The sequence below is a fragment of the Acomys minous genome (genome assembly GCF_964271855.1).
Source record: "Acomys minous genome assembly, chromosome: 10".
In the NCBI taxonomy this organism is placed as follows: Eukaryota; Metazoa; Chordata; class Mammalia; order Rodentia; family Muridae; genus Acomys; species Acomys minous.
This window is the reverse complement of record NC_140491.1, coordinates 107,924,650-107,944,332: the sequence shown is the minus strand read 5'-3', so window position 1 is coordinate 107,944,332 and position 19,683 is coordinate 107,924,650. Positions and strand designations below refer to the sequence as shown.

Genomic DNA, 19,683 nt, shown 5'->3' with positions numbered 1-19,683 from the left:
GAGTGTGGAAAAAGTCCAGATACTGGCTTGAAACTTCCAAAGTGTATCAAGGTAAACACTGCATTTATATGTTGCCATTCTGATAAGTAACTGAAATGTGCAAGATTTGTTCCCCTTCCTTAAAAATTCAAGGAGAATTCTTGTGTTCATGTGGGCATGGAGACATTTGGCATAGTGCTCACTTTGACTTGCCTCACTAGACCCTCAGCATTTTATACTATTGAGTCATAGAAATAAATCAAAACTATACAAAGAAAAAGATCTGAATTCTCCTAAAATATATTGTCGGTTTCTCCCTGTACTTCATTAAGTACTTAGATGCACATGGTTTCAATTTTCCATTAAAAATTCTCATTTCCATATGATATCAAAGAGTGAGAAGGCTTTAAACTGAAAAATAAACATTCATAGACTGGAAGCCAAAACAATAATTAATGTCAGATGGTTAACTCCAATAAATCATTAGAATAAATTCTGTGAAATTACTGCAACTAAAAATGCCCTGTTGATATTACTGTAAGACATTTTGTGTCCCTGATAAGAAGCTGTGTTTAACCTCTTTATTGGCAATGTTCTAGAAAGGACAAATTTAACCTAAAAATGTAGTTCAGACTGGTCATTGTCCTCCAAAAAGTAATAAGTTTAAATTATAATCAGTTCCGTATTGTTTCAAACTCTAATAAATTTGATGAGTAATGTGTCAAAAAATTGTTTGCTTTAAGAAGGAATTTAAAAATGTATTATTTGACTTGAGTTAATAAATCTTCTTGTGGAAGTCTGGATGGTAGGTTTTCCTGAGGCTGGGTAAAACAATACAGACATCAAAGTTTACATGAAAAAGGGATGAGTCGGTTTCCTTGCCCAAAGGGGCTTCTCACACCTGTATTTCGATGATTACAGGTAGAGCTCCCTGGCTCTAATTGTATAGTAAATACCATTTCCCAGACCCTAATGCTACACAGACTGCTCAGGAGACGCCAGTCTGTGATTTAGCTGTCGCCAGACACCCCATGTTTTTGTGAGACCAGTTGTGATGATGATATGGTTATAGCCCATTGAAACTACTCTTGTCTAAATAACAAATTTTAATTTGTAACAACATAGATGTACGAATGGTTCTATTTTATAAAACCAAATTTTTGTAGATTGTACGTATAGCTAATGATCTGGTCTGAGATTAGGATGTGTGTGTTGGGGGAGGTGTCCAGATCTTGTGGAAGTTAGTGTAATTGTAGCTGAAAGATCAAAGACTGGGTAACTGAGTGATGTTCCAGAAGAGAATTTACCACATAGCCATTTTCTGTACAGTTTCTGCCGCCTGCTGTTCCTATTTTCCCTCAAGCTAGCCATTGACTACCCCCTGTGCATCCCTGCTCGTAAAACATGATTGAGGAAGTATTTGTCATGTATTTATGAGTGGGAAACACTGTGTGATAGGGACTGGCATCTACTGGAGCCAGAAAGATTGCCCTTTCCCTCCTTGAGCCACTCTGCTGCGGCTTTAAACCCTCTGCGTGTATAACATAGCCTTCATATTAAAGTACAGAATGAATTTTTATTATGAAGGATGTGAACACTAGGTTTTCATCATTTATACTGCAAGCAGATGTAAATAGTTAAAAATCATTTTAACTTCTAAATCCATTTGCTTCTGTTAGCATCTTAGATTTTGGTAATGTTTGTATCTAAGCCCTATTTGCATCAGTTGCTCCTCCATCTCTCATGCCCACTCCCAAATTTTGTTTTTGTTTTGTTTTAAGGTTAACATGTAGCAAATTAGGACTAATGCAGGAAGCAGTAATAAATACGCTCACAAAGGCTGGGAACTGCAAGGTGGTAAAGTATTTGCCTAACATGTACAGGGTCCTAGATTTAGTCTCCAGCACCAAAAGGAAAGTTACACACACACACACACACACACACACACACACACACACACACACACGCACCCTCCCTCCCTCCCTCCCTCCCTCCCTCCCTCCCTCCTGTGTTTTATCCTGATTGTAGAAACTATTTTCAGTGGTTAGAAAAGATGAGAAAAGGTCTGTGATCCCAAGAGGAAGACTGTTTTCTTCAGTTCACATTTCTAGAGTGATAAACGCTTTGGCTACTGGCTAAAATTCACTTTAAATTTTTGTTTTTGAAAGTTGATAGAGATGAGGTATGATAGATAGTGATTTACATTCAGAATTTTAGATTCACCAAGATAGGAAATTCGTTTTCTTTGAGGTTGCCAAATACAAACAGACAAATAGCCAAAACATTATGAATATAATATTAATATAATTTCTGATTATTTTGTGGTTCTTGCTGTGTGTAGTTTATTTTACATGTGTGTAATAATATAAATGTAAAAATATAAAATATTTTTTAAAAAGAAGCAGTGTGATAGCTACGGCTGTTGTACACTAGAGCATACTGACTTTTTCAAAGATCAAAGCTGGAGTGAGTCCACGCTTCCACCATGTTACCAGGGCTGAGTTCAGTAGTTCATTCATGGGTGACTAAGCCCTGGGTCCTGAAGAGAAGCTGATGCGCCAGCTAGGTTGGCTGCAGTTGAGTTATGATTAGATGGCAGTAATCAAGATACTGTGAGAGAATCTACAAAAGCCACTCATGTTATTATTACAAATGAATGAATAAAACTATGTAGAAATTTTTGTTGATTTTTGGTGGTAGCTTATGATTTTTTAACACTTCATTTTCTAAACATGATCAGTTGTTACAAGTAAGATTATACACAGTGTTAATTTTCATTTTAGATTGCCTAGTGAGTCATGGTGTCAGCAGGTATGGGACATTCAAACTGTCAAACCACTGCTTAATTGGAGGTTTAAATTTCAATCTTTGCACTTTTGCTGCTCTGTTAGTAATATATGCTATCCAATTATGGAACCAGTAGAACAAACTAATTTTAGATACTTTTTACTTCTAAGAACTGCCAGTTATGTTTCACTCATGTATGCTCTTGTCTTTACCTTTCTTTAAACTATTAATAAGGATAGTTGGGTTTTGCTGTTTATTTGTACTACATAGATAATCATTTAGAAATACAAATAAAATTTAAAACGTATACACTTCTTACATACATCTTGGTTAATAAGTGAGTCATTTTATTTTATTTTAGTTTTTGCTTTTCCAAGACAGGGTTTCTCTGTGTAGCCTTGCTTGTCCTGGACTTGCTTTGTAGACCAGGCTGGCCTCGAACTCACAGCAATCCACCTGCCTCTGGGATTACAGCTGTGCATCACTGCACCTGGCTAAGTGAGTCATTTTAAATGATGGAGTTGCTTCAAGATTCATAGACAAATATTTGGAAATCTTTCAAGTTTTAGAACAATCATGGACTATGTCAAGTTCACCAAATAAATTTTAAACTCAACAGAAATTTTATTATTAATCCTTATAGTATGATTCAAGCTTTTGGTTTTTGTTTTGTTTTGTGTTTTCATTTTTGATGTTTTATGACAGGGTTTCTCTGTGTAGCTTGACTGTCCTGGAACTTGGTTGTGAGCCAAGCTGGCCTCAAACTCAGAGATCCACCTATTTCTGATTAAAGGTGTGTGCTACCACACCTGTCTTGATCAAGGTTTTATTCTGCCCAGCTTTCTGCCCAGCTTTCTGTGTTTGTTAGTTTTTCATATTTGTGTACATATCCAAAACTAACTTCAGATTGATACATATATTACGTGACCGGTATAGGGGGAAATTATGAAATAGACTTACTCTTTTCTTTACTAAATTATTTTTAATGTAAGCTTTATTTGTTTATTTGCATATATATGTACATGATGGGTGCCAGGCACACTTGTGGCCGTCGCAGGGCAGGTTGGAGAGTCGCTTCTCTCCCCCACGGTGTGGACCCTATGATAGAATTCAGGGTAGCACGTCTGGTGGCAAGTGCCTTTACCCACTGAGCCATCTCACCAGCTCTGAATTATTTTTTTCACACATGTTTTTGCATTTTAATATAGTTTTTGTATAATAATATTTGTGAATTTCTGTTTTTGTTTTGTTTGGGGGTGTTGTTGTTGTTTTATGAAGCCTAAATCAACCTTAAACTTGAAGCAGTCCTCTTGCCCCAGCCTCTCAAGCACAGGAACTGTGTATGGGTGAGCCAAACTTCTCTTCAGTTTTCATTAAATGTTTTTTGGTTGTTCTTTTAGCAATTTCAAATTCTTTTCAAGAGGCACCAGTATACTAGCACACATCATCAAACCAATAATTATAGATATGTATCTTTCTATATAAAGAGAAGGATACTTTCCCACAATAAATGCATATGTGGAAGCCTGTCTGTATTTTGTTCAATATGATCTATGGCTAATAATTTCTATTTGTGGGATAGTCATTAATTTAAAAAAAAAACAGTACATTGGGAGCATCAGTTGTAATTTTCATAAGCACCGTCTACTAACAGTGATTTCTGAGTGACAAATTCATCAAATGTATAGGATTAGCTTTTTCTATATAAACAGGAAACATTTCTTAATTTTTTCTAGCTTTAAGAAACTAAAAGGTTTAAGCTCTTTTTAAAGACAGCAAGTGTTATATAGAATTCCCTCAAATGGTTTAAATAAATGTGCATTTCATCATACACCAATGGTTCTCAATTTTCCTAACACTGTGCCTTTAATACCGTTCATCATGTTGTGGTGACCCTTAACCATAACATTATTTCGTTGCTTCTTCATAACTGTAATTTTGCTACTGTTATGAATCATAATGTATATAGCTGTGTTTTCTGATGGTCGTAGGTGACCTCTGTGAAAGGATCATTCAACCCCCAAAGGGGTCACAACCCAAAGGTTGAGAACCATTGTCATACATGGACACAATACCTGTGAGCTTGAAAATGAAATAGTCGTGTTATTAATTCTGCAGTGTTCTTCAAATTACCAATGATTCATGTTCATGAAGAATTTCTCTGATGCCTTGTTCCTGCTCTAAAGAATAATTCAAGATAAACTCCTTAAAAGCCTGTGTGTCAGAGATCAATGACCTCAGATCTGACTTTGTTTCCAAAAGGATGAGTTAAGATGAGTTATAATCAAGAATGGGAATTGACGTGACAAGAGAGCTGACTCGGTGCTTGAGAGCACTGACTGCTTTTCAGAGGCCCTGGAGTTCGTTCCTGGTACCCATGTGGTGGCTTATGACCATCTGTAGCTCCATACCCAGGGGGCACAACATTCTTTTGGCCTCTGTTGCAACAGGCATGCACATGGTACATATATGCACACAGGCAAAACCCCATGCACATTAATAATAATAATAATAATAATAATAATAATAATAATAATAATAATAATAATAATAATAAAAGAATATGACTAGCAGTTGGTAGACAGTTGAGAAAATATAAGACATTAGAATTGAGGCATGGCCTTCTGTAGATAGAATGGCGTCTTATACAGTATACGTTTTTGCCTGGGACAAGACAAAGGGCAAAGCTAAGATAAACTCTGTCAGTGTTTTGTCCATTATGCCCTGTCTGTACAGTGAAGGACAAAGTATTCCTTCCTCTGACCCTGGCCCTGGGCTACATGGTCTCTAGACACAGAGCTGACATTTAGAGTTCACCAGACTTTGGAAGGCTAACCCAAAATGCTGGATATCATTAATAATATTGTTTAGTAAGAAAAATGGACTCTCAGAAAGTCTGAAAATACGCTTTAATTGTAAACAAGGGAGTAGCTGTTACCAAGAAGTTTGGTTTATTTTTAAAAACCAAAAACAAAACAGGTGCCAGACACCTGTAATGCCAGCACTAGGGAGACAAGCAGGTGGATCTCTGTGTTAAAGGCCAGCCAGGCAACACAGGGAGACTGTCTCAAGAGTAAGAAAAATGAAAAAGGAAATTGAGATACTAATATAACAACTACTCAGTAGTTTGTTGTGGTTGTGGTTGTTGTGTAGGGTTGGGTTCTGTTTGGTTGCTTGGTTGTTTTTTTAACTCAGGCAAATTACATAAGCTTTCCTATAGAGAGCAGTTCATCTGATTGTTCATATAAAATGTATTCTATATAAACAGAATTCCCCAAGCTTAATTATCATAGCTCAAAAGTAATCTTGTAGTAACAGGAAAAAGGATTTGTTTGTCCTGAATTAATTATCTTGTAGATACTGGATATGTTCCTTAGGGTTTTTTTGTTCTTTGTTTTTCTGTTGGATGAGTAAAGAAGCAAAATGTATGCCGTGCCACTGTAGCTCACTAGCTCCCTGAGCTCCCTTGACGGCCGAGTCATCCCCATGCCCTGAGTGTTACTGTTTGTACTTTAGATGATTTATTGATGCTGCATGGCTTCCATTCCTATAATTTTTGAAACTGTCATAGCATTGTTTTTATAAGCAAATTAGAAATTTGTTCTTTTTAAAGCCCTTTAGAAAGATCTCCATTAGTTTTTCTGCATATGTTTGTGGTGTGTGTTTATAGTGAGAGTAAAGAATGAAGGTATCAACCGTAGAGTGGTGAGTGAAGGGGCTTGTCCCTTGTGCCAGGCCTTCCCATGCTAGAATTTTCTATTTTCTTTCACTTTTGCTTAGCATGTGCTCTATCACTAAGCCTTATAGCCACTGAATTTTATGATTTTAAAATGAAATACTGTAAATTTACAAAATAAAAGATACTCATGCAGATACCCAGTAGTCTTAATTTTCACATTCTGGTTTGTAAAAAATTCCCCAAATGGAACTTAATGGAATGCTCTGCAGGCTGAACACCCAACTTAGAAGCATCTTTTCTAGCCAGATTGGAAATAAGATCTTACTTTTCCACTAGAATCTCATTCTCCCTATCTCAGTTTTGGAAAATAAGAAGGTTTCCCTACATCTTACCTGTGTCTTCTCATCTCCCCGGAAAGTGGGCCGCGGTTGATTGTGCTAGAATTGGGGGAATGTGTGTATGTGAAAATAAAATATACTTGTAGAATTGGCATATCTATTATTTGAGACTGGTGCTACTACCTAAACTGTTGTGTTCTCTTACTTTTAAGTTTCCAAGAAAGCATCTTCCCATTACAAACATTAATCTTATGATATATACCATAAAGGCTTATTTAATTCACACTGTAGCAGATAGTTCAATTTAGTTGACATATACTTTGATATTTGTGACCATTTTATTTTATACTTTTTTCTTTCCTTTCTTTTTATAGAGAAATTTTTTAATAATTGATTTTCTTTTTTTTACATATACATTTATATTATTACACATATATACAGTAAACTACCTACAGCAAGAAGAGCTAGGAAACCATCAGGAATTATATAAATGTTACATTCGTAGTGTTTTGGCTGTTTGTATTTGGCAACTTTGAAGAAAACATCTTTCCTATTTCGGTGCATCTAAAATTCTGAATGTAAATCAGTTTCTATCATATCTCATCTTTATCAATTTAAAACATCTATCTATACCTAAAAACATCTTAACCCCTAAACAACTAAGCTTAACTGTAAAACTAAACTATCTGGTCTTTAACCCCATCGGAGATTTGAGAAGGAATAAAATTAATTATCTGAGTAGACAGGAAGTGCAGGTTAGCAGCTTTCAAAGTGAGAAGATGACAGTTTGCTGCCTGAGCAGTTCTGTGACCGTTTTATTGCCAGTTTTCCTGCTCAAAATATGTCCTGAGAGAACTGACATATAAACCCTGAGTACACCTTTATTTATAGTTGGGACTTCATACAGGTATCCAGTCTGTCTTTTTAAAGATGCCTTATGGTAGCAAGAAAATTAATTTCATAAAAAGTATCATTAAGAATATGTAGGAGCCGGGCGGTGGTGGCTCACGCCTTTAATCCCAGCACTCGGGAGGCAGAGGCTGGTGGATCTCTGTGAGTTTGAGGCCAGCCTGGTCTACAAAGTGAGTCCAGCCCAGCCAGGGCTACACAGAAAAACCCTGTCTCAAAAAACCAAAAACCAAAAGAAAAAAAAGAATATGTAGGAAAGTGGAGAGATGGCTCAGTGGTTTAGAGTGTTTGGTGCTTTTCCAGAGGGTCAGAGTTCAGTCCCTAATGAGGGAGGCCCCCAACTACTTGTAACTCCAACTCCTTCTCTAAGCAAGTAATTCTGTGTGTCTTAAACCAGTGTAGTCTATGAACAGAAAGGCCCCTTGTTCCCATAAGGGTATTGTCTCAGGGTTAGTGACATCCAACAAGACCTTAAGCATAATGTCAAAAAATCATTAGAATATTGAATAAAAGCAAAGCAGATAAGCGATGCCACTTTACCTAAGGTAGGTAGGGAAGGCCTCATGAAGTAAGGGGCACACTGAGAATCGGACCAGGAAGAGACAATGGGTGGAGTCAGCACAGGGGCAAATTAAAGACAAGGAGGTTGAGTGGGAGACAGTGGTCAGTACAGCCATGGTGAGACTGGATTTTATTACGTGATGAAGCATCAAGAAACTACTTAAAAAGAACGTAGGGAATCTTATTTAAAGATACTGAAATTCAATACATTTTAAACATAGGCATTCTAAAATTTATTTCTTTGGGTTTTTTTTCTACATTTAATGTCATTGGCTAGCTTTTCCTAATCCAAACCAAAAGGCACTCAGTAGATCATCTTTAACTTCCTGCTGTGTGACGGGCACTTCAAGCTTAGAAATTGCTAAGACGTTAATAAAAAAATTGTGAAGCTTATGTAAATAATAATATCATGCACATTTTACAGATAGGACAGTTGGAGAGATTACAGAATATGCCCAAATACTTGAGTATGTGTGTGACAAAATAGATCCAGCTGATTTGAATATTTATGCCTGTTTCATGTGTGATGCCTGGAAACCAAATGGCAACTACAGGATATATTATGAATTTCCACAAACCTGAGAACTGTGTGCTGCTCTTAGAATATACCTCTCTTGCTGTTGGTTTTGCCTTGTCTTGTAATGTTATTAGTTATATAATACCTTACTGTTAAGAGACAATAGCAGTATATTTTAGCATCCATTCTTAAGCATGTATTATAAAGTTTGGGTACAGAAAATTCTATGGGCACTACTAAAAATTAGAGAGCATATAAAATTGCCAAATCTAAAATAATTGGTATTGCCACAGTATAGACTTTCCCAAAATATAAAAGGCTAGCTTTTCTATGTTGAGATGAGCATATTTTATAACAGAAAAAAAAAACTGATGTTAATAATGGGCACATATACCAAAGTATGTCTGCTCTATTTCGACAACATTGCAAGTTAGATAAGCTTCTGTAATGTTTTTTATGAGGAAATGCTTTCTAAATCACTTTAAAAAGCAAACATTTGACCCTTAAAAAAAAAAAAGCAAACCATTGTTAAAAACAATTCTTTGCTGCCAGATTGAGCAAGTTGTTTAAAAAGGAGAAAAATACCACAAAATATAGAGTTGTGGCAAATAATTTGTATGCCTAATGTTGGACTGGGTGTGGATGTCTTTCCAGAGTACACTTAACTGTGTACCACTTGCATTTGCGCCCCAACAACCTCATGCAGCAGGTACTGTTGCCACTCACCTTTGGAAGAAGGAAAAGCGTGCATAGGAGATTGAGGTCGATGACTAGAGTTGGTAGCTAGCAAGCAAGTCAGGCTTGATGCCTAAACCATTCATCTGCGCAGCTCACTTGTGCTTGTCACTGCTGTGTCATCCAGCATCAGCTTCAGGTCACAGGGCCTAAGAAATAGATCACGTGCCACGCACATTCCTCTACTACATGTTTTGTCAGGAAAGCTTTATTTTTCTTAAACAGTTCACATGTTATACATACAGTTGAGGGCTGGAGACGTGGCTCAGCAGTTAAGAGCACTTGCTCTTCTCCAGGGGTCTCACATACAGTTCCCAGCTCCCATGTCTCCTGGTTTACAACCATTTATACTCCAGATCCAGGAGCCGCAATGCCGCCTTCTTCTTCTTTTTGCTTTTGTGGGCATCTGCACATACATGATATATATACACACAGAGGTACACATACACATAAATTTTATATTTGAAAATTTTTAGATTAAAAATGTACCATCATATAATTCGGGAATGCCAACTGAAACTAACATAAAAATGTATCTTTATATTTATGGACTTAACTCTGAAACTCTTTCTCAATTTAACAGCCTTTATAGGGACCACCGTTAAAATACTTTATCTGTTTTTACATAGGAAATATATATTTACTTGCTTTTTAAGACATCAGCTTTGAGGCTTTAAAGTTGGCTCAGTGGTTAAGAGTACTTACTGCTCTTGCAGAGGACCTGAGTTCAGTTCCTAGCACCTAAGTGACATGGCAGCTTATAATTGTCTGTGAGTCCAGTCCCAGGGTGTCCAGTGTTCACTCCTGAGCTCTGTGAACACCAGACGTAAGCATGGTGCACGGATGTACAGGCAAACCAAACACTGATACACAATAAATAAATAAATCTTTTTTTTAAAAAGGACAGCTACTTTTCCAAACACCAGTTTGTTTGTTTGACTTCTGTTGTTGGGGAGCAAACTGAGGCCTCAGGGGTGCTAACAAGTCCTCTACCACTAAACTACACTCCACGCCCACATGTGTTTTAACCACATGCTAATTTACTATATTCATTACATTTTCAATAGTAAGGATTTGTTTTTATATTTTATTTTTGAGATTATGATATAATTACATCATTTACCCTTTCCTCCTTTCAGATTTTCCCATATATCCCTCCTTGCTCTCTTTTAAATCATGGCCTCATTTTTTCCTTTTTTATTAATTGTTACATACGTGTGTGTGTACGTGTGTACGTGTGTACATTCCTAAATACAGCCTGTTCCGTCTGTATAATGTAACTTCTATGAATGTTTTCTGAGCTGATTGTTTGGTGCTGGATAACCAACCGTTGCCCTGCTTCTCCCTGGGGATGGCCATTTTTCCTATTCTGGGCATTAGTAAGGGTTTGCTTTTGAGAACTGCTTTAAAAATAGAGATGGGAGTCTCTGTCTATGTTTGTGTGTCTCTTTTACTAAGTACAAGTGGATGATTTGTGTGCTGCTCTAGCGAATTACTATTTTAGTACATAGCAGTGTAATATGAAGAGCTTTACATGTGTGCGTACATATATGTATACATATATATACACACATATATGTGTGCGTGTGTATACATACAGATCTTTGGGAGAAACAACTATCATAAATTAAATGCTTGGTATGTACCTGATTTGGGGCATTTAAATCTGTTCTGTGTTGTGTTTAATCTTTCTAACAGCCTCAGAAGACAAAGTATAGGCTGTTTAGTGAGGGCAACTTAAGGCTTAGAGAAGTAAAATAAGAAATCTAGTTAAATATTTGGAAAAATTATTTTAGTTTGAACTCATAAGAGAAAGTATAAAATGTTTTTGCATTATAGCACATTTTAATTCAGTGAAAAGCATGAAAAGAATTTATTTGTTGCTTATTTCCTAGTGAAAATTATTTTTAAAAAACTCAATACCTGCCAAAGAATAGAAATAATTGCAAAATTTAGAAAGACATGACAATACAATTTGATTTTCTTCCTTATAGACCTTGGTTTCTTCATCTGTCAGAATGTTTGATCAATGATGATTAAATAAAATGCTATGTACATACATACTAAGCTGGATTATTCTATGATGAAACTAGGTTCATTTTAAGTGTGATTTTATGTAATTGTTCTAATTCTATAAGAAAAGTGTGTGTGTGTGTGTGTGTGTGTGTGTGTGTGTGTGTGTGTAGACTAATTACTTAGTGCCCAGAGCTTGTCATCATGTAGTAAATTATCTTAATCCAGTTCTTGCTTATGTAGAATACTAAGCTGTGTCTTACTGTCCAGTAGACATTCAGGACTTAGATGAACTGGTAGCCCCTTAGAAAATCTTGCTGTGTCTCCTCTTTCACTGGTTAAGACTTGTCCCAAACCTTTTTAACCAAATGAAGTTTTGAATCCCTGCCCTGTATATTTTTAGTCAGTAGTTATGTTATAGTACTGTATAACTTTAAGTAAATCACTTAATATATTAAATAACCAAGTTATATTACAAGACAATTCTTAAATAGAGACTGGAAAAGAAAAATCTGTAAGAATACTTCCATCATTTGGAAATGAGTTCCCCCCCAAAAAAATATATTTTAAAGAGTTATATATAACAGTTTGTACAATGATCTCTTATATCGTAGAACTTTAAGTTAATTCAGGCCAGATCTATAACAGAGACAAAAGAGAGCAGAACAAGAGAATAAAGTGATAGCAACCATTTGTTTTCTTTTCTATATTCAGAGATAACATGTGGTTGTCTGAATCAGGGGCTTTTAAAGACTATTATAATACAGATGCAAAGCCATAGCTGAGTAAATAAAGCTTTTGAACTGATGATGATTTAGGAATTATGTGTTCTTTTAATTATGCAAAGTATGATTATTATATTGCTAGGGTATTTTATTTTACATGTTATTAATTTAAATATGTATGGATTGCCAAGTATTTATATTTCACTGTGACTTGTTATTACTTGGACACTTAGAACATATAGCTTTGAGACTACAGAATATTTTGTAAGGTTTATAAGCTTGGGAAAGCGAAACAAAAGGAACAGCGAGGCTAGTCAGCATTCTTACCCATGTGCAGGAGGTGTGCATATGGCTTTGCTAGGAAGACTTGCTTTCTTACAGTGTATCATTTAGGGACTTTTTCCCCTATGAAATATTTAATAGTTGTGGTTTGCAGTTTTATAGTTTATTTTAGTGCCCTATTGACATTAAGGGTTACTGATTGTTGTATTAGTAGTTCCTGACAAACAGAAATTATTTTATATTCTAACCCATTTCTGACAGAAGATATAAAGTTTTGACAAATACATGTGGCACAGCAAGTGTCCAATTCTAAAGAGCAAAATAAATGCAAACCACCATTATGGGGAACACAAACAGCCTGAAAGCAAGTTATCAGCAAGCAAATAATTGTTGAACTGTTATGAATGGAGTAGGATGTTGAAATGGGGCATGATTGGCTGATGTTACATGTGTCCTTGATTACCTTCCTTGTGCTTTTATCCTAATAAGTGACATTCTTTGTATTCCCTGGGATGGCTAGACAGTCTGACACTGAAGAAGAATAAATATTTCATGTGGTACACATTAAGCTGTCATCCAAGACAGCATTTATAAAAAGTAACTGGAGAAATTCATAAGACATTCTGCAGTGCTACAGTTTCCTGGCTCCAGTCATAATTGTCAGAGTTCCTGACACATCCAGGTCTTGAGAAATGATTGAGGTTTACAGCGGCTCGGCGCATGACTAAAAGCACCATGGGTTTGTGTTCTCAGACTGCCTCAGGGTGTTAAGTCCCAGAATGTTACGTTTTCTGATCGCTTTTATTTTAGGAAATGTCTCTATACTGGTCATAGCGCCCTGTACTACAGCTTTGTTGAGAAGTTGGGGTTTTTTGTTGTTGTTTTTTATTCTTTTGTAGTTTGTGTATTTAAAGGCAGAGCAGGAGTTTTTAAATGTTTGTGTTTGTTTTTAATCTTAGAAAATATTGCTTGCTTGTGTTTAATGGTAGCAAATAACCTTGAAAATAGCATTTTTATTTTTCTTCTCCAGCAATACTGGAAAGCCTTCAAACAATCCAAATAAATACCATTTTTATACTAACCCCCCCAAAGCCCCAAGTCACTACTTAATGTTTCATTTAAAAATATTGTAAGCTTTTATTCACATACTTTTGTTATTTTAATGTAGTTCCTTGAGGCTGGGCAGTATTTTATTTATACCAGTCACTGTTTTCTCTTAAAATATCCTTTCCGGAGAGGACATATAGTTCACTAGAGTCAGCGTGCTTAGTAGTGAAGGAAGTTACGACTCCGCAGAGACTGTCTTCATCCAGCAGTGTATGTCTCCTTTTCACCTCTCAATGCATAGTTATCCAAAGGACGCCAGAACAAACTTTTTATGTGTGTTTCTGTAATCTGACATAATTATTCTAAACCATTTAAAATTAAGTAATTAGCATTCCTATTTCATAATCTAATCAAGAATGTAACATCAGCTGATGACTATAAAAATGTGATTAAGTATCAGAATGATTTAGAACCCATTGCAAATAGGAAAATAACATTACACTTGGTGAGTTTTAAGTTCTCAGTCTTTGTTTTGGGTAGTGAGAAAGAAGTGAGACACACTCTATCTAACAGTTGTGTTTTGTGGTACTTTTGAAATTCGTAATACTAATTTGGGGGTTGCTTTTAGAATATTCTTGATACTTTGAAATCTGAAGCATCCATTTGTATTGAAGAAACTTTTCTCCAGGTATAACACTTCTTGACGTTACCTATGGCTTTTAACTCTCTAGGCCACTACAGAGCACAAAATATTTGCCCAACTGGTAAATTGAACTGTAAGTCCCACTGTGGGAAATTGCTTTGCTGTGCACCCAACAGCAGTTGTCTTAGTAATTGTACCCGAATTCTTTGTGGCTAATAGAGCATGGATGTCCATTTTAAAAGCAGAAGATTATTTATCTTAAATGCTTATAATTGTGAAGCACCGAAGTAAAATGAGAGTCAGCAGAGTATAATGAGGCATTAAACTGCTTTGTTTTTAATTGTTTGTGCAGAAAAGTAAAATTCTTTTCCCTTTTAGTGTAAAAACTGTGTATGTCCGACATTTCACATTCTAAACGGGAGCTCCCAACAAGGAGCTTATCAGAGCAAATTGTCTAGTCCACCCCCTTCCTCACTCAAAACCTAATGACCCTTTATCATCATGGTTTAGATTGCTGGACACAGATGTGAGAAAATACAAGTAATCTACAGGTAACTACAGTAGCTGCACTGATGTTCTCAGAGAACTGACTGCTGGGAAGATAAAGAGCTTCCCACAGAGCCTGCGACTTTCTGGCAGCAGAGCACATCATGAGCTCATACATGAAGTTTTATTTGCTGAAGACTCACAATAAGATGCATTAGAACATTCAGCAGGGACTCTTCTTAGATGAGCAGAGACATTCTGGAGGGTTATTAGTTGATGCACCAGTGCATAGCATCACTCTAAAAAAAGTTCAGCGATATTAATTCTTTCTGTGGACAAGAAGGATTACGGCACAATTCAGCACTCAAGTTGAATTCTTTTCTCCTTATTTATATAATCTACTCAGACTCTAATCACTTTCTCTGCACAGAAGCCTGAGCTTCCTTCTGAGGAGTAGTTTGCTTCTGGCTTTTCATATGAAAGTAGAACAGCAGTTTTTCAGACGTTAGCATAAAGTACATTGAGAGGACTTGCTTGTGGCCAGGTGCTCTGCTTTTGTTAGCTGCTTAGATTGTGATCAGTGAGGTAAACTCATTTTTCTATTTGCATGCAATTGAGTAATTTACCGTGGGAAGGACTATCGGTCTTTGATAAGGCACTGCACCTGTAGCTGAAGTTTTATAATTGCTAGTTTGTTATTTGAAATGATCATGGTTTCGTATTGCCTTAAGAAACTACAATGCAAAATATATCTACTCTTTTTGTGTATGAGATGTTTGTTTTGAGTTTACTAGATTGAGGTGAGTCAACATGAATTAGGCTGCATAAACCCCAGGTGTGGTTTCTTTTCAAAAAACCATTTGCTCATCATAGTCTTCTAAAACCTAACTAATTCTATTCCAGGAAAAACTATAACTCCTACAATCAGGCTGTTCACATTGCATTCATACGTCAAAATGAGTTATAGTCCTCAGACCATCTGTAGAAATTACCATGTTAGTAGTGAGCAACTAGTATTGGTTAAGCAGTTTACAGCCAACAGAGAAGACATAGTGAGGTATTCAGTGCAGTCTTGTGTGGTTGTGTGTGTTATAGCTCTAGCTACAGGTTACTTCTTACAGAGAATACTGAAGTGCTTGAAAATTAGAGAAGATACAGATTAAGTTATTTGAGCTCAGCTCCTATTCATTTTTCTCCGGAATATTATGATGTGCTGTCACAAGTAGCCTTTTGTAAGTGGAACCTCAAAGTTACTCCATGTGCCCATGCACTTTAAGGATTAATTTAATATTTGGCTTCTAGTATAGAATGACCAGTAAGCAAAGTAAATTTCCTACCAGAAAATAGAAGAGACAAATTATCTGCACTTACTGTTGGTCATTAAAATCCCTATTACTCTGCTGATAGCAATTAGTGTCACTCCTTCTGGAGATCTGTATCAGTGGTTTTTAGTTTATCTTTATATATCTGAAATAGTCAGGATGTATGGAATAGATTAACATAGAATACAGAACATGTACAATTGTTTGAGGCGGTATTATGCATTAATTCTGTTTTTAGTTTGCTATAAGATCTGAAGAAAAAACGATATTTGTTTCCATTTAGCAGCAAATAGGAAACACAGAACTCACAATTCTACAAAGTGCATTTCTTACCCACTCCATGTTTAAAAGGAAAGCGAGCAGAGGGGCATGTGCGGCGTGAGGTTGTTTTGCATTTTTGTTTTTACATCACCAGATTAAGTATAATGAAACCCATCTGCAAACTGTAGAGCTGCTCATTGGTTTTCCTTTCTTCAAGGACTGTGTGTTCTATGATTTTTTTTCTTCTTTCTTCTACAGTTTTTTTTATTTCAATAAAGATATACATAAAATTAAAAACCTTGTCTGTTATAAAGTTTTGTTTGAGCTTTTTAAACTGAGTGATTAGCAGAAATAATGACCCTGTCAGCCTTAATCACATTAAAATGTGGTTAACATCATTTAATTTTTTCCACTTAATATGCAAAAATTTCCAGTAGATTTGCAGTGAAGGCCATTGAAATTCCATTAGAACAAGAATAAAAATTTCAGGCATCATTTGTTCAGAGAAGAAATAAAGGTCTCGATTGCGAACTGCTGAATCTTTCTATTAGAGACACTGTGAATCATTACATTGAACTGTACCTTACGTCTTCATAGACCTGTATCTGGCCTTTCAAAGGGTTGGAAATCATGTTTTCTCACATTTCATAAGGAGAAACCAACTAGCATTGCCTGGTTATTTTTAAAACGTCTAAAAGACTACTGAACAGTTGATTTTCATGCTGCTCCACCCTGTTTAAATTTTAAGTAGAAAGTCCTTTGAACTCTAAAATAAAGATAACAAAAATTATTTTTAGACATAGAACAGACTGCAGAGGCAATCTACAAAATGTATGGATTCTATTTTCAAGTTATGTTGTCATATGTTGCAAATGACCAAATGACAGCAGCTCTTGTTGCAGAGGTACAGCTTATCCTTCTTGCAGCCCCAGCTGGCACGTGATGCTGCACCAGCTGTGTACGCGGCTGTGGCAACACAAGGGAAGGACACTGTTTCTAGAATTATTTATTTATCCTTTTATGGTTATTCTTATATTTAATCATGTTGTTTTTGTAGAATAAAAGAAGAAAAGCCTAATTTTACTTTTAAGCAATGACTACTACATGGCATGTTCGATTTGCCAGTATCCTCCTACATTTCACATTGTTTTCCCACTGTAGGGAAACAAAGAAGCTGTTGCCATATATGCAGGATAAGTGGAAGTGCCTTAATGGACCAGTCCTGTTGCTCAGTAATTAAGTGATGACAAGATGCTGGGCTTTCTTTATTACTCTTATTTTGTTTCTGAACCATTTGAACCTATCACAATTACACTTTTGTGTACTTTGTAGTAGGAAACACCTCTGAAAAACTCAGGGGTAGTAGTCTGAGCATGTGCTGCTCACAGTGTCGTTTCTCTTGGTCGGCTACCATGTCTGTGGATGTCTCAGGACATGTAATTGTCTGCTTTAGCAATGCCATGTCCTCCACAACACTGACTCCCAGTGTCCCCTCAGAAGAGATGTTCAGGGCCGCTCCCTCAGCTCCCTGTCTATCATGGTATCGTGTCTGTTTTCTTTGGAACCTTCACCACAGCAATCTGATCTTGCCTAGTTCTCTTGTTTCTGTCTCCATGAGTAGGGCATTGCTTATTTGTTTTATAGTTCCAGTGCCTGGTGATGGACTCAGTGAGTAGGGAATGAATGAAGAATGACTGAAAATCTGTTGAATTTTGTTTAGTTTTTGTTTTGTGAGACAAGTTCTTGCTATGTGACTTGGCTGACCTGGAATTCCCTATGTATATCCACCTACCAATGCCTCTGCCTCTGCCCCAAGTGCTGGAACTAAAGGCATGTGCCACAGCACTCAGCCAAAAATGTATTGTCTTTTACTTATTTTATTTCAACACTTTTTAAAAGTAATGTTTTATTTGCTATTTGAGAATTTCCTACACTGGACTTGGGTCATATTCACCTCCCTTTCCCAGTTCCTCCCAAAGCTTCCTGCGCCTTCCTGACCACCCAACACCATGTTCTCTCTTCCTCTCCCTCGCCTCTCACCCCAGCGAAGAAACCAAGTCCTGTTGTATTGGCCAAATATTGCTGGATGTGAGGCCTGGCCCGGAGTGTGGCCAATATACCACGTGTGACTCCATTGAAGAAAGCTCTCCTCGCCCTTTCTCAGGCAGTAGTCAAATGTCAGTAGCTCCTCAGCTGGGGTAAGGGGTAAGGCTTTATGCCCACCTCCCTTCTTCTCTGCTGGGATTTTTGTCCGTCTTCAGCTTGTGGAGGTCTTGTGCATGCTGTCAAAATCTGAGTTCATATGTGTATCTGCCATGCTGTGTCTGGCTCCTTAGGTGCCCTCATAGACCCCTGAGCCTCAAGGGGAAGGGCGTGATGCAGACGTCTCATCGACACTCGCTCTCAGTCTTCATTGCATGGCATCGAGGTGACTCGGAGGAGTCTGTTCTGCTCAGATATATCTATGGCTTAGAACACAGGTGAATTCTGTTCTTAAGGCCGCCACACACTCTCTACAGCAAGTCAGAGAGTCAATCTTTTCAGCTTTGAGGGCCATGTGGTCTCTGTTGCAGCTTCTCAACTTTGTCGTTGTAAAGTTAAAGCAATAATAGACATCAGGTAGCCATGCAGGCACACCAGTGTTCTGATAAATTTTCATTCATAGGTCCTGAAATTTGAGTGAAGATCATGTAGTTTCACCGGCATGAATTATTGTTTTCTTTAAGAAGTCATTTAATAATGTGTAAAACAACAACAACAGCAACATTGTAATGATTTGCTAGCTCCAAGTAATACTAGCTATAACTAGCCTTTCTGTTACATGGGATGATACAATTCCGTTCATCTACTAAAATCATTCTTTCGGAATCATCAGTTTTTCCTGCCTTAGTAGATTTTTCATGAAGCATGTAACCATGATCTTATTTTTCCAGTCTTTTTGGAACAACTTGTTTTAACCTCACTTGTCTTTTACACTACACCTCATTTCTCCTTCCTCTTTGAAAACACTGTGTATACAGTTGGTCTTCCCTGTGTGTAGGTTTTGCACCCATGAATTAAGACAAAATAGATTTTTTTTTTTTAATCTACTTTTAGGGGCTGGAGAGATGGCTTAGTGGTTAAGAGCACCAGCTGCTCTTCCAGAGGTCCTGAGTTCAATTCCCAGCAACCATATGGTGGCTCACAACCATCTATAATGAGATTTGGTGCTCTCTTCAGGTGTGCAGATGTACATGCAGGCAGAATATTATATATGTAATAAATAAATAAATCTTTTTTTAAAAAAACAAACTATTTTTGAAGCTGGGCGTGGGGTGCATGCCTTTAATCTCAGCACTCAGGAGGAAGCCAGAGACAAGTGGATCTCTGTGAGTTCAAGATCAGCCTGATCTACAGAGC

The 19,683-nt window shown here is 36.8% G+C and overlaps 1 protein-coding gene across 1 annotated transcript in view; it reads left to right on the top strand.

Annotated features, from left to right (window-relative positions):
* The window catches only part of OLA1 (Obg like ATPase 1), a 113,375-nt gene that overhangs the window by 67,162 nt on the left and 26,530 nt on the right, over positions 1-19,683 (top strand). The window lies entirely within an intron of this gene.